The sequence below is a fragment of the Panthera onca genome, chromosome B1 (genome assembly GCF_046562875.1).
Source record: "Panthera onca isolate mPanOnc1 chromosome B1, mPanOnc1 haplotype 2, whole genome shotgun sequence".
NCBI lineage: Eukaryota > Metazoa > Chordata > Mammalia > Carnivora > Felidae > Panthera > Panthera onca.
In genome coordinates this window covers 87722359-87734969 of record NC_138342.1, presented here as the reverse complement: position 1 = coordinate 87734969, position 12611 = coordinate 87722359, and the positions used below count along the sequence as shown (strand labels likewise).

General features: G+C 37.0%; 1 protein-coding gene across 2 annotated transcripts in view; it reads right to left on the bottom strand.

Moving 5' to 3' along the window:
• The window catches only part of TET2 (tet methylcytosine dioxygenase 2), a 135119-nt gene extending 122773 nt beyond the window's left edge, over positions 1–12346 (bottom strand). For both annotated transcript variants that reach the window (XM_060654509.3, XM_078445838.2), the window contains exon 1: positions 12070–12346. The gene's annotated coding sequence lies outside the window, so the exon portion shown is untranslated. The remainder of the gene's footprint in view (positions 1–12069) is intronic.
• Positions 12347–12611: the final 265 nt, after the last annotated feature.

Genomic DNA, 12611 nt, shown 5'->3' with positions numbered 1-12611 from the left:
TGAAAGGGGATAAACTAAAATTTTGATATTGCTTTTTGGTATACATCTTTCATATTCAATCTACCATTTTGATATTTTGAAATAATTGCCACTAAGTTCATCTTTATGAAGGGAGTCCATCCACTAAATAAATTTTATATTACACGCTTGCCTCTTCAAGTGAAACCAAAGTACAATCAGATGAAAGTAGTATTTAAATCTTTTCTTAACAGAAATGTATTAATGTATAGCCTTTATCAAATTCTGAGCACTTTCAGCTTATAATCATATATAATTTACTGTCCAATAAAGGTATAAGAAGAGAATATTGGGGCACCTGGGTGGCTCAGTAGGTTAAGTTTCTGACTTCAGCTCAGGTCATGATCTCAAGGGCTTTGGGTTCGAGCCCCGCTTCAGGCTCTGTGCTGACAGCTCAGAGCCTGGAGCGTGCTTCAGATTCTGTGTCTCCCTCTCTCTCTGCCCGTCCACCTGCACACTCGCGTGTGCGTGCTCTCTCTTTCAAATAAATAAATATTAAAAAAAAATTTAAAAAGAAGAGAATATTAATGTTCTAATATAACATAAGATAATTCTTGTGAACCCCCAAGAGTATTTAGAATTGGCACTGCTCTTAGGAGAAAAGGATACTCATAAGGAATTTCACACTAACTTTCATTATCTGGGGCAAGGGTGATTAAGATAAATACATTATCATCAGACCAAAACAATAAAAAGCAAGCAAATGAAAAGAATCTTTTTAAGACTATATCTATTTTCACCTATCTTAAGTCAATGTATTAGAAATGTACAATATATTTTAACTGATAAACACTAAATAAATTATATCTTTTCAAGTCCAGAAGGAACTTTTACTCAGTAACAGGGATAAAAAAATGCCCATCCTTAGATTTCATTGTGTTGGTTAAATGAGTCACTCTTTTGGCAATTTCTTCCATATATGAGCAGATTCAGATGTTAAACAGCTAAACCTTAATTTCTAAGCCTCATGTGCAAATAATAAATTTGAACAGATAATCTCTAAATTATTTCCGATCTAAACTTCTCTTATACCAAACAGTACTTAAAACAATAGATTTTTGGTGCTTGGTTTATCTCTTGGGGAAGATTCTTTATTTTTAAAAGTTAAACAAATTCCTTTTGTTTATGGTACTGCATTTCAAAGATTCTGATTTTCCTTTTTTTTTTTTAGAAAGGTAGTATAATTGCAAAAAATATTCTACTAAAGAAAAGAGTTCAAACAGGCCTTTTTAATTAACTACGAGTTCACTTGTTTATGATCTAATTTCAATTCTTTGTTATGAATCGTTTCTATTTTTAGATAATCAATGATGATGCCCATCTAAAATGATCCTTAGATGCAATACAAAAAAAAAAAAACCCTCAAAATTTACTCATATTTTAAAGATTCCAACAAGTCAGCTTACAATTTATGATGAAAAGCACCAGAAAAGATTATACCAGATACAGGATTAGACCTTTAAATTAGCGTGCTTTAATTTTTTGTTTTTTTAACTCAAGACTTTCTTTTTATTGATAAATATAAATGCAAAACTCTCAAAATCTATCTGAGAAAGGAACAACAATTCTCTAAGTATAGAAACCTATTTTTTGTTTTTTTGTTTAAGCCCAAGTCTTAATGTAGAACTTAAAAGCAGAGGAGGGCTGAGGGAGGTGTGATATTGAAGAATTGAAAACGGATGGGGGAGGGAGGGAAGAGTGGTGACTGCAGGAAGGGATAAGGAAGATAATTAATTGTCCTTGAGTATTCTGGGGTTTGAGTGTTAGTTTGGAAAGTCAGATTATGAATTCTATTGCATCTGAAGATGCTTACAAATTTGAAAATACACGTAATACACTTTTTTTTTTAAAGGCATTTGTGAGACTGGGTGGCAGACGAGAACACTTCAGTCTCAGTGGTACTGTAAGTTATGACCAGAACCAAAGTACAATCTGCCCGCATTTTCCAAAATCACAAAAAAAGTTTGGCATAATTGGTTCCATTTGCTGAAGGAGGAAAGAAAGATTAATCCTGTATTAAAGCACAGCCTTTGAGACTTCGGTAGGAAAACTGCATATTGGGCGGATCCTGACCTAGACACCTTGATCTTTGGTTCATGACCCTGTCAGAGCCAGACAAGGGCTCCCGGACTATGAATTAAACTGTTTGATTCCTCCGCCCACAGACACACAAAGCCCGCACTCTCTCAGCTGTTACATAAGAGTCTCTGGAATTCTAGGATGGTGTTTGTAAATAGCGCTGCCATGCGCACGGTACCCACGTGTCAGAAGTTGATGTGACCGCGTGTAATTGGAAGGCGAGAAAGCATCAACAGGCTCCAAAGAAAAACCTCCCATTTCTTTGGCCCTAAAAATGAGCACGTGCTTGTCAAGAAATGATCTCTAAGTGATTTATTTTCTTCTTTCCCTTTCCTCCTTCCCTTCCCTTCCTTCCCCAAAAAATTGCTGGGAGGAAGAACAGGAGAAATGACCAATACCCATTGCATTTCTTTCCTTCTTTAAGCAGTGCCTAACTAGAGGACAGGATCACAAGTAACGCATTCTGAATGCACTTTCTACCTCCTCTTAAAAAAGATTTCTCATTCTTTTTTTTTTGTTCACTTACTTCAGTGTGAACTGAAATATGAGGTAGGATTATACAACCACTAGAGAGAGATACACTAAGTAGGCAAATAGTTTGCAAGTGACAATCTACATCTAAATAAAATTACAACATGACCCTTTCAGCAAAAAGTATCCAATGGCTATGTCTGAGTAAAGAGAAACACAATTTAATGTTTTACCTGTCTTATTTTAATTTTCACTCTCATCTATATTCATTGCATCGTTTACAGTGAGTTTGTGAACAGGAAACAAACTCCATTTCTAAAGGAGGCTGAATTCTAACCAAAATTAGAGAAAAATGTCAATATCAAGTTGTTTTTTTTAAATATTTTTAATGCTTATTTATTTTTGAGAGGGGGACAGAGTATCCCAAGCAGGCTCTGTGCTGGCAACAAAGAGCCCCGTGTGAGGCTCAAACTCACAAACTGCAAGATCATGACCAGAAGTCTGATGCTTAATCAACTGAACCACCCATGTGCCCCTCAATATCGAGGTGTTTTTTTTTTACCCCTAAAGATGGTATGTTTCCCATAACCTTTGGTTTTATTTAAAGCGTGACAAATTGTAACAATGAAAAAAAAAATCAAAGTAAAACTGTCAGCAAATTAAAACTAGTGATTTGAAAAATACTCTGATTTCAACAAAATCTCAAACATATTTTTAAGTCATTTTAAAATGTTATATCTTATCTCATACACTTGGTAATAAAAAACATTTTTATTGTTTCATTTTTTTGTTAAAAAGTTTTTAAATTATATATTAATATTAGTTGATATCTATAAAACTTCCTACCTGAAATAAGAATCACATTTAAGAGTAAACAGGTTAAGTTTCAAAATACTGAAAAGTCATTTCCCAAACTTAATAACCAAACGTCCTTACCAATTTTAATGTTCAATAGAAACACACAATTGTATTAGAACTATTAAAAAGGTGAGCCATTAGCAAAGTGTCTACTAGCTTTGCTTTCTGCCAGTATGTTTTGCTCCAAGTTACAATACGGTAGACGTTTCAAGATTAAGTACAATTAAGTTGTCTTAATTTCAACTGTATACATTATAACTTCATAGGAAAAAAAAATAATCATTTGAGTGGCTCCATTGGAATAAAGATAGATTAAATCTAGAGTACAAAGTTTAAAATATAAGCTTTCCTGCTAAAATGTACCTGCTTCTCTTTTTACTGAAACAAATAATTAATGTGGTATTTTTAAGTTAGAAAATTTGTTCTTCCTTCATGTTTGAAAAGTACCCATATATGGTATTTTTTCCTTTCACCAGTTCTCTTTGGTACCTTAAAATATAAATGTAAGTGAATTAATGTTTTAATAACTGGATTCACTTTTTAAGATGCTTATTCTAATTTTGTGAACCATTACTTTATTTGCAGAAGTGATTTCTTGTTCTGTTACGATGTATGCAGTAAAACAAACAAAAATCTAATAATCATCTAAACTAATTAGAGGGTGTATAAAAGTAATCCTTTTAATGCAAAAATCATGAGAGGTTATAAAAGAGCTGAGAGAATTTTATAGCCAGTGGCAAATATGAAAATTCTATAACTTCAAAGTAAGAGACTTCAAACAAAAAAAAGGAAAAAGTGCTGAAAGAACAAACAGATTAAAAAATAAATTAATAGGAACAAGACCGTATGTTAGGGATGGAATCTGGGTGTGGTGTCATTGTATTATTTTCAGTTTCTGGCACTTTACTTTAGAAGCAGCACAACTAATAATTAAGGTATTTTTTTAAATGGTTGTCCTTGTTTCTTAATGTACAGGGAAGAAAAACAGGAGGAATAACTCAGAGATGGATCGTGTTATATCCTCTGGGTTTCACTATTATCATGGAAGCCTTTTCTCTTCCACATTGCTACACAAAAATATACCAATTTGAGGAGAAATACTATAATAAAAACTCATCTTGAGAGCTGGGTGAATAGTTCTCATTAAAGTATAATCTGGACATAGAAACTAGTTCAATACTCTATCAAGAAAACAAGTGACTTGAAAAGGCAGGTTTTAGTAATGGCTAATGAGATATGACAATAGTAATTAAAATTATCATTACTTTGTAGCATGCACAGGACAAACTACAACAAATCTCAAAATTATAAAAGTAACAAGTGAAAAATATCAATACTGTGTATCTCATGCCTTAATGGGAGATCTGCTATGTCTATGCATGACCATAGACAATTTTGTTCCCCGAGGAGAGCAGTCCATCAGCAAAAATTCACAGCCCAACATATCCCGTATATTTTTGATCTATTTGAAAAAAATTTACAATTTTTGGAAGTACATTTAAAAAACAAAGATGGAGTAGCACATTAAAGCCCAGTGAACAACTTTTGAGTATTATGGAGATACTATTATACAAAAATATTATCAACTGTAAAGTATTAAGAGAAACAAGAGAGAGTAAAAAAACAAGCAGCTATTCATTTTTCCTATGAGGAGGACCAGGCCTATATTGTACCTCAATGCTTTGTACAACAATCACTCCATCAGCTTGATAGGATAAAGATTCTAACCTGAGTGTCTAACTTGCACCTCTTGCAAATATACAACAAACTTACAGGTAAGTGCTATATATAATCATACTTCCTAAAAGTACAATTCTTGGCCACTTCTACAGCTACTCCTTGAAAAAATCATGACTACAGCAATCATACGAAGCCAAGGCATTTCCTTATCGAGTACAATAACATGTATATATTATTAAAGCCGAATGCTTCCGATCATTGAATCTCCCCCACTCCAGTTATATCTCAGTTCCAAACTATGGGATCAGATTGGCAGCAAAACAACATTCTCATCAGAATAAAAAGGAGAGAAGCATTGCTCAACAAGAAGAATGTCTGGTATCTAGAATTACATTAGGTTAGAAATTCAAATAAACCCAACCCTAAGTAATTCACCCTGTGTGTCCAAAACTAAAAGTATTAATTTCACAGGGAGAGTCCTACAAAACTCACTGGTGCCATGTTTCTAGAAAGACATGCATAGCACCATAATTCAATTCAAACAGTACCCTACATTTTTTTGCATGAGACATGAGATACTTTCTCAACATGAAATACCTTGTCAGTGGTATGCATTTTTTATAACTTTAGATTTAATTCACATAAAATAAAATTCACTCTCTTAAAGTATATAATTGAGTACTTTTTTGGAGTTGTAGAAACATTACTATCTAACTATAGGATGGGTTTATTGGCTCCAAAAGAAACCCCTTATCTATTAGCCATAAGTGCCCCTTCTCCTCCCCCCCCCACCCCCCGCCCCCAGCCCCCTAGCAATAAGTAATCTACTTTCTGCCTTTTTAGATTTTCCTATTCTGGACATTTCATATAAGTGAAATCATATCATATGTGGCCTTTTATTATTTACATCTTTTAAAGTTCACCTATGATGCAGCATGTATCAGACCTTCATTCCTTTTTATTGAATATTACTCCATTGTTTGGATATGCCACAGTTTATGCATTTATGAGCTGACGGACATGTGGGTTATTCCAGTTTTTGACAACTACTAATAACGCTGCTATGAATATTCAGGTACCAGTTTTTGTGTAAACAAATTGTGAGTATTCTAAGTCTTCTCTTATGACTTTCCCCGCATAGCCTACATTACATCTTCACTTTTTTTTTTTTAATGGTAATGAGGCAGAATAGCATAGTTGTTAAGGGACTGGGCTCCAGAGACAGGCTGTCTAATTCAAATCTTAGTCAAGCTACGTACTGGCTGTATGAATTTGGTTATCCAACCTCACTATGATTCAGTTAGCTCATGCGAGATGAGGATAACAAAACCTATCACTAGAGCTGTGTGACAAGAATTAGATGACGTAAATTACAATGTAATAAATCATTAAACAACTTAAAATATTTTGAACACAAAGGCCATTTTGTGCAAAAAACACTAAGTAAACAAAAGCCTATATTCTGATTAACATTTTGATAAGGAATGGTAGCACCACCACATGATCGATGAAGCAGAACTGTGTTAAACCTTTCTGTTTCCAGGAAAAAAGGGCTAAAGATATCGGATAATGTGACCAAATGGTATGGAACCAAATATACAATACACAAATGAACACATCACCTTGGGGGAAGCTGAGTAAGACTGGTAGACTGCATCAATGACAGTATCTTGGCTGTGATAGTTTAATTTTACCAAAAGTTACCAGTGGGGGAAATTGGACAGAATGTACATGTCCAATTATTATTTCATACAGCTGCATCTGAATCTATAATTATCTTAATAGAAATTTCAATGAAAAATATGTGATTTCGAAGTAAATTTACTAAAAATCATTAAGCTGTATGTTTACAATGGATGGCTTTTGTGAGTCATTTGCCATAGCCTGTAGAAGTTACACTTAAGGAAAATCCACCATCATCACCATTACCAGTGAGAACAGATTATACATTTTGTAATTAAATGACATTATTCCTGTTTTAGGCCATTCGGGACTTTTTCCTCGGCTTTTAAGATACAATTGATACATAATATGTAAGTTTAAGGTGTACAATGTAATGATCTGATATATGTATATATTGAAAATGATTACCACAAAAGGTTAATTAACACACCCATCACCTCACGTACTTACAATTTTTGATATACCCTTTTAGCAACTTTTAAATATATTTTGAAATATCATTACATATTTTCAAATACTGAAATACATTGAAATATATTTTGAAATATGGTTAATGATAATCACTGTGCTATCCATTACATTCCAGAATGTACTCATCTTATAAATGGAAGCTGTCCTCCCTTCATTACATCTTGACTGAGTAGAACACCACTATGTTCAATTATGGAATAAACAGACACAGAAATCAGTGCCTCTCTTCCAAGAGACATAAATGTAATTTAAAATAAATATTTACAGCAATTTTAGCGAAGCAACCAGTTCATTTTACGTCCTAATCTGTCCTCCAAGAACACTGCATCTCAATATATTCATATCTTAATTTAATTCTCAGATTATTTGGAGCTTGATTTCAAGTCAGTTTGAGTAACAACCCTGAGTAAATACAAAATATTGAGTTCCAAATTCTTAAACTGCAGGTAGGTTGACATTATCACTGAATATGTTTTACACAAAATATTGAAAATCCACCTAGTATCTATTTCTACTTTTTGAAGCCTGGCACATTTAACTGCAATTTCATGACAAGTGGAAAAAGCATAAATCAAAGCTGATAGAATTTTACTATTTTGGAATGGGCAACCAAAATCTTTTTTTTTATTGTGGAAAGATTATATATCTATCTTAAGTCAGGGATTTTCTGCAATGTACAATCTAGGATCAGAATAATGTTGGAAATAGCAGATACTTAAGACTCTTTTTGGCTTGCAGTCACAATGATTCAAGGGCTCTCATTTACCCTATCCTCTTGTGGAGCTCTTCTTTCCTACTGTATATATGTGTGTGTGTGTGTGTGTGTGTGTGTGTGTGTATGTATGTGTATATATATATATATATATATACGTATATATTATATATATATATATAGTGTACTATATATATATATATACATATATACACATACACACACATATATATATAGTGTATTATACACCAAGGTGTACAGATGTACTATATACCCTCCTTGAATAATGCCACAGTATTCCCTGAGTTTTGGCAGGGAGTCAAAATAGAAAATTGGAGATCTAGACCAAGTAAATACTGTATATTTGACAAAATCATTTGTGGTTGTGTTCTTCAGCACAATTTCCAAGATAACCACCAGCTCTACTTGGCAACTCAATTCTCCCACAGTTAAGACTCCAATTGTAAAGTTGGCTTGTATGAGAGTTTCCTGCTACTGGCTTTGGTGCCATTACCTCGCTTAAAGAACTACTGTGCAATGGTGGCATAATAGTTGAGGAAAATGTTACTTTGATGAACCAACACTGACAGCTGCTCCAAATTTTACCCTGTCTATATGGTTGTTTATAAAACAAAGAAGTCTCCCTCTAGCACTTTGAGATGGCTAGGTAAGACTATTAAATTCTAGTGGGCAACAACCGAACTCACAGAAGAAGGAATTAGAACATAAAAAAATCAGGTTTCATATTTCTAAGTATTAGACATTCTAACGTCTTTTTGAAGACATTTTATTTCAAGATAATTTCAAAGAATTCATAGGAATTTACTAACTTGGATCTGGGACATAATGTAAAATCAGGTTTCTCCTAAAAACCTGAGTCTGAGAATTATAGGAAAGGTGTCTTACTGAGATCAGCAAATAAGGAAACACATTTTAATAGTGACATTTGGCTTACAACATTGTGTGTGGGTGGAGCCTTGGAGGAATTGATAGAGAAATTATAACTTCAGCAAGTGAAACCAAAACATTAACTTCAGGTTTTGTTACCTAATACAAGTCCAATGCCCAAAAAGGACTTTGGAAGTCTGTCATAATAACTCCTTGGCAGGTGCATTTCTGGAAGTAATGTTGACTCGTCCATGTCTATGTTCATGTGCCACTGCATCAAAATCATACCAACCCCTTTGACTTCTGTCATGGGGGCCATGACAAATATAATTAAGGCCATAGTTGGTAAATGTGTGAATTTAAACAAAACAAGGGACTCCCTTCTTTCCAAGTTAATGTCTCATTAACCATTAGTTCAGTAAGAAAATAAACAAAACAATACTGCAGTTTAAGAAAAAGATCTATCTTGTAATTGTTCACTATCACTCCCATAAAATGCAGTTGCTCAAGACAGTTCTATCTATGAAATTCTGGAAACATCCAGGTGGTACTATCACACATATGGCAAATGAAGAACAGACATTATGTCTTTTACAGTAAACTATCCTATACGGATTCAAATAACTGCTCTTTTATAATAAATGTGAAAGTGGCACTTATATTCAGATTGGTGAATAGATGTACATCTCTTCCTTACAATCATTTAAGCCCCTCATACAATATTAAATTAACAGCTATTTTCAGCATACAAATAGGACACATAAAGTAACAAAAAAGTCTAAATTTGATAATAGGAAAGAACAAATCTTCATGGTCACAATAAAATTATTGTACGTATTCTTATTTGCCAATATGAATGAAAATATTACATCTCTTATCAGTTAAATAACTTGAAGAGAGCATATACCACAACATTTGAAAAGTCCCCCAAAAGCATTTAGATATTGGTCTGTCAGCAAAAAGAACTGTTTATTTTAAATTCCGAATTGCTGGAATAATTAATCATAGTTTTCTCAACAAATAGTAAGCATTTATGCTAAACTCCTCAGTATTTCCTTTATAATTTTAGGACAAATGAGAACTAACCAAAGGAGCTGTTTCTGTTCCAGAGATTAGTAATACTACTCCCTTGTAATCATGTGAAATAATCTCTAGTATCAATGATTAAAGTGAACTTAACTGCTTTTTCAGAGATCGAAATAGAAAGTGTTACAGAGTGAACTACAGAGGACAAATGATTTCAGAAGTCTGATTTATGGAGTAATGTCCATTATTGTGCTCTTTATTCTGTCCATTTTTAATCATATACATGCCTTCCAAACTTAAGTTTGACTTTCCAATCCTTCACTAACACTTCTCTGCTTAGTAACAAAAAAAAAAAAAACAAAAACAAAACAAAAAAAAAAAAACAACCCAATATTTATTGTGTTGAAATTTATATTCTACCTCAAACCTATTATAAAACACTCATGCAAACATGTAAAAGGATATAACCCTCCTCCAGTATTTCAAATTTCCATTAAAATGCAAATATAATGACTTCATTAACCAGGCAACAATACCCACAGCCTTAGACCCAAAGCAAAGCAAAGCAAAGCAAAGCAAACCAGACCTATATCTTTTCTCCTTACATCCCAATTTCCCCTAAGGAACAATCTTACTCTTATGTTGGATCATTGTTGATGAATACTTTTATTTGGCTTTGCCAGTATTATCCCTTATTAGAGAGGAGAAAGCACAATGCAAGACTTGAGATTTCAAATTCATGGATGTATCCTACCTTACACAGGAAAACATTTAAAAAAATTTTTTTTCAGTAAATCTTAAGCAAACAACTGGAAAATAACCCTCCGTTCAATTCCTAAACACTAGATGAAGGGGGTGGGGGGAACTACTCGATGCAATTAAAAGTATGTCATGAAGGCAATAGTCAGTAAATAACACTTATATTTCATAGTCGACCTTCTCAGGAGTCTATCCAGGCCACACTTTATTTTGTCATAGGTAGAAAACTCCCCACAGAAACTCTGTTAGCTTCATAACACTGGACAAGCAGCCCCAGTGAAAAGATTCGGCAAGACTGGAGAGTGTGTGTGAGTGAAGAAGGAGGAGGAAAAAAAAGAGAGACGGACACAGAGGCAGATTAATAAAAGACCAAGGAAAAGAAAGCAATCAAGACAGAGAGAGAAATTTGGATGGGGCTGTTAGAAATCTGCTCCCTACTTGTGCGTTTCTTTGCTGGGATTGGGTTTCATTTCTTTCGGCGCCCCTGACCTTGCAGTCTTCCAACTCTCAACTCTGCCCCCCTCCTCCCGCCCGCCCGCCCCCTCCCCCGGCCTGCGCCTGCCTTTGTGTCTGCCTGTCACTTACCGGGGAACCAAACGAAGCTGATTCGGGAGAAGCACAAAGCCAGGACCCAGATTTGCCCACAAATTCTCTTACACACGCTCCCCAGGCTGGCAGGCACAGCCCATCGCGGAGCTGATGTACCTGGAGAAAAGTGGGATCTGGTCTGGTTTGGGGGACCCGAGAAAACTATGCTCTCCTCTCTCACTCGGCGCCCCTAGCCAAACGCGCGGACTCCAGGAAAAAAAAACAAAACCCCACTTGGTGTGCTGCAGTTCGACTCCCATGACACTCGCTCAGCTCGCCCCCCGAAAAGCGGACACGGGGGCAGCCAGGGGCTGACGCGGACGCAGAGCCAGACCCAGACCCCACAGCAGATAAAAGGGCCGAAAAACACTCCGTCAGAGTTCTTTTCCGGGGTGGGTGAGGTTAAACGAGAGACTGGCCTGACTCACAAGAAGGGGAGAGGGTCGGGGAGGATTCCAGGGAAAAGTAGTGCCCCCCAAAGCTGAACTATTTGAGAAAGGGAAGCCAAGAAAAATCACTTTCCTGAAGATAAAAGGCCGGGGCGCCGGCTGGTCGCAGTCACAAAGGTAAGTTTTCTGGGTAAGGAGGAGAGGAGCGTTAGCAGGGGAGAGAAGAGAGCACAGAACCACAGGTTTAAAGGGGGGGGGGGGGGGCGGAATTAAAACTATATTTGTCAGCCATGTTGAAGAGGCTCCAGTAATTTGTGAAGCTTCCCTCTTCCCTCCTGGTATTTGCGGGTGACACTGCAGGGTCTGCTCCCCAGTGCCTGGAAGCCCGAGAGAAAGCGAGGGGGGGAGGAAAGGGGGAGTTCCGCGGCCTAAGAGACGCGCTCTGACCTCGTTCTCGTCCCGCAGCCTTGCAGCCAGCCAGCAGTTGCAGTCGGGTCTCCTTTCTAACAAATCCTAAAGGGCAGCCATCTTGCTTCCTTTTGCTCCTCTCTACGAAAGCAGCCTAGCCTCCGCATCAATATTCATAAGGCAGTTTGACGTGTGTTCTCATCACTCGGCGGGGCCGGCGTCTCGGGGCGGCCGCGCCGAGGGGGCGGACGTGACTCGCATGCGAGCCGGGCCTGGGCGCGCGGCGCTCGCGAGGAGGCGGCGGCGGCCGCCCGAGCTCTGGCCGCAGCCGCTGCTGCCGGCTCCCCTCCGCCTCCTCCTCCGCCTCCTCCTCCTCCTCCTCCTCCGCCTCCGCCCCGCTCTCCTCCTCCTCCGCCGCCGGCCTCCTCCTCCTCCTCTTCCTCCTCCTCCTCCTCCTCCGCCCCGACCTCCGCCGCCGCCGCCGCCGCCCTGGGGCTCTCCGCCGCGGCTCCCAGGGAATCAGCCCCCTGCCCGGGGCTTCCCGCACAAAGGCCGGCGGCGGCACCTGGGGGCCGTACAAT